Source organism: Lactuca virosa, chromosome 2 (genome assembly GCF_052849685.1).
Source record: "Lactuca virosa cultivar CGN04683 chromosome 2, Lactuca_virosa_CGN04683_v6, whole genome shotgun sequence".
Classification (NCBI taxonomy): Eukaryota; Viridiplantae; Streptophyta; class Magnoliopsida; order Asterales; family Asteraceae; genus Lactuca; species Lactuca virosa.
In genome coordinates, this window is record NC_136427.1 from 96012606 (window position 1) to 96016380 (window position 3775).

General features: G+C 33.9%; 1 pseudogene; it reads left to right on the plus strand.

Annotated features, from left to right (window-relative positions):
• On the plus strand, nt 1–3390 carry LOC145157621 (pentatricopeptide repeat-containing protein At1g62350 pseudogene; annotated as a pseudogene).
• The last annotated feature ends 385 nt before the right edge of the window (nt 3391–3775 follow it).

A 3775-nucleotide genomic window follows, 5' to 3' on the forward strand; every position in this document is an offset into this window, starting at 1 on the left:
AGCACTAGTTTATCAATAAGGAGAAGAAATAAGGAAATGGGGAAAGAAGGTTTGATCATTGAAAAACAACTCAATAGACTCCAATCAAGTCCTCTCAGACTTGACCACTTTATCAAGTCCCATGTCTCTCGCCTTCTCAAGTTTGATCTTGTCACTACTAGAAAAACAGCCTTTTACGACGCGCAATGTGTGTCGTAAAACGCTCAGACGACGCGCAAATGCATGTCAAGGAAGGCCCTCTCATAACGAGAGACGACACGCTTTTGCGCGTCGTCTATTTATGACGCGCATTTACGACGCTCATTTACGACACGCAATGCGTATCAAGGAAGGCTCTGTCATAAAGGAAGACGACACACATTTGCGTGTCGTAACCTTATGACACGCATTGCGTATCATTAAAGCCCCTGTCATAAATGAAGATTACACGCATTTGCGTGTCATAAACTTCAGCAACCATTTACGATATGCATATGCGACGTGCCTTTATGATACTCTTTTTCACATAATACAAAAATATAGAAACACATATATACCAAAACAATCAATTTCATCCAATAACTTCATGTCAAAAAAATGTAATACATTGATATTAAAGGGATCTGATTGTACATTGTTATTAAGAGGTTTTCCCTAACTATATAACCTCATACTACATTGCTATAAAGGGGAACCTTCTTGTTTCAGTAACTCGTCATTAAGCTGTCTGAAGAAGCTTTAAAACCCTTCATGTATCTAACCAATCATCATGTCTCTTAGCTTCAATATCAATCCCAACTCTTGATCAAGATCAACACGGAAATCCTACACAATAATCATGTCAGTTGTACAATATCAATATCAACTAATTAATACATATGGTATGTATGAGAGTGAAATCAAAATGATCTACCAATAAGAGTTTTGTACTGCCTTGAATCAAAGTATTTTTGGTGGCCTAAAGGGCAGCTTCCAAAGGATACTCCTTGCCTGTGCCATCTTCATTTTGAATTTGCAGGAGAGTGTCTAGCAGTTCAAATCAGAAAAGAAAACCAATGAGTGTCATGCAAAGTGTTTAAATTAAATTAATTGGCCAAAGCTAGCTTAATTACCTATTGGTCACCAATGCAAAGGTCAACTAACTCCAAATCAGCAATAGGGACACCAAGTGCATTGAAGTTTGAAATTGTAGCTATTGATTGAGATGCTGTTACTTTCAGATCATCAGAAACTATAAATGTTGCTTGTTCTTTAAGGAATCGACCTGGGATTATGTAAATATTACCAAAAGATGAGATCCTCATATACAAGCAACTTATAAAGTTATAATATGCACTGATTAAATAAGAGGAAACTGAAGATTATTTAGTAATGAGCTAATTTCAGTTTATCAAAAATAGAAAGTCCTTCAGATGCTTCTTCAGCTAAAACCTGATTCAGATACAACAAGTGTGGTCAATATGTTGTCTTTATGGACATAAAATATTGATTAAACGTACTTAAAAACTTACCATGGGTAATTTTGAAGGAGAAAAGTTCCCCTTTTTCTACTCCCTACATAAAAACTTAATTGGTAAAATATCTAATGTGACATAAACCCTTAAATCAAAACGCACAACTGAAAAAAAATCCACCTGAAGGATGAGAAGGTGTGAGAGCATATGAAAGATAATGAGCAGAGTCACTCTGGATTACCACCTACCACCTGGACTACTCGAAATTATTTGCAATATATTTTAGTTAAAAATCAACAAAGACTACGACTAACTAAACAAATTTGGAAAATATATTAGTTAAAAGTTAACATACAACAAATACATCTTACTAGTAGTTTGCCAACAATAACTAAATGACTGAAATGTTCCCGGAATAAACAATACCCTAATCCAATGCATGTCAAACAAATTGCAACTTATTTTGTCCTCAATCTTTCATAAGTATTTGTATCATGATTCAAAATCTTGTTCAATACGAAACAAGTGTCTTCATAGAGTCCCATGTCTCTCGCCTTCTCAAATCTGATCTTGTTTCTGTTCTTTTTAAATTCCAAAGACAAGACCTTGTATTTCTCTCCATGAAGGTTTGTTTTCCTTCTCTTTTCTATATTACCTTCCTTTTGTTCTTGTATTGCATTGTTGTATTTCCGATAATACCCTTTCGCACATCTGGTAGGGCTTCTTTTGTTGCACAGGACATGACATAACATATAAGCTGTATGCATTTGACATGCATTAGATTAATGTTAATGGGACAAAAAATAATTCCTACCCGAAAAAGATGAACCTATACCGATGTCAATGAGACAATTTTTTTTGTCCCACCCAAAAAGGTAAGACTTGGACTGTGTCAATGAGACAAAAAATATATGTCCCACCCAAAGAGATAGGATTGAGACTAATGTCTATGGGACAAAAGCAATTTTGTCCCATCCAAAAAGGTAAGACTGAGACTGATGTTGATGGTATAAAAGAAATTTTTTCCCATTAAAAAATGTATTTTTGTCCCGTCCAAAAAGTTACATTATTTTTGTCTCACCCAAAAAGAAATTTTGTCCCATTAAGAATATGTATATTTGTCCCACTCAAAAAAGTAAGATTATGACTGATGTTAATGGGACAAAAGCAATTGTCTCACCCAAAAATGTAAGATTATGACTGATGTTAATGGGACAAAAGCAATTTTGTTCCACCCAGAAAGGTAGGATTGAAACTGATGTGAATGAGACAAAATTACCAAAAATATAGGATTGGAACTGATGTGAATGCGACAAAGGCAATTTTGTCCCATTCACATCAGTTCCAATCCCACCTTTTTGGGTGAGACAAAATTGCTTTTGTTCTATTAACATCACTCAAAAAGGTAGGAATGGGAGTCATATGGGACAAAAATTGCAATCTTTTGAAAGGTGAGTTCTCTCATTTTGTGCAAAATACTTGAATGTTCATCATCAAGAATAGAATAGCCTTGGAAACCTAATTTGGTTCAATTTTGATGGTTTTTATTATGCAGTTATACGAAGTGGTGCGAAAAGAGATATGGTATAGGTCCGATATGTTTTTTTATCATGATATGCTTATGATGCTAGCAAGAAATAAAAAAGTGGAAGAAGTGAAAAGAGTATGGGAAGATTTAAAGAAAGAAGAGGTACACTTTGATCAACATACATTTGGGGACATTATTAGGGCTTTTTTAGATAGTAGATTGCCATTAGAGGCAATGTTTATATATGATGGAATGAGAAAAGCTACGGACCCTCCATCGTCATTGCCTTATCGCGTGATCTTGAAAAGGCTTTTACCATATCTAGAATTGAGAGAAAAGGTGAAGGATGATTTTTTGGAACTTTTTCCGGGTATGATTATTTATGATCCACCCGAAGGTTTGTTTGAAAAATGTTCTGATTCCAACTAAAATAGGTAATGTGGTTTCTTGATTTTGATAAAAATAACTATAATGCAAGTTTATTGATGAATTTGAGAAGTGTTAGGTAGTGTGTGGTATGATGGAATCCGGTAAGGAATGGAATGGTTGATTCCGTTGGAATGTAAAAATAGTTATTTGTTTTGTTTGATAGAATGGAATGGACCATTTTTTAATGAATGTTATTCTTTCCATTTTGTGAACTTTCATAACTTAATTGTTTTTTTTCATTCCATCATCAAATGTAATGAAAAATTGCAAATATAAGTTTTTTGTATAGGTATTTTTTGATGGCTTAAATCTCTTTAAAACTTTGTGAATAACATTCTATTTTCTTAAAATAGCTAAAATGGATATTTTATCTTTTATATACCCA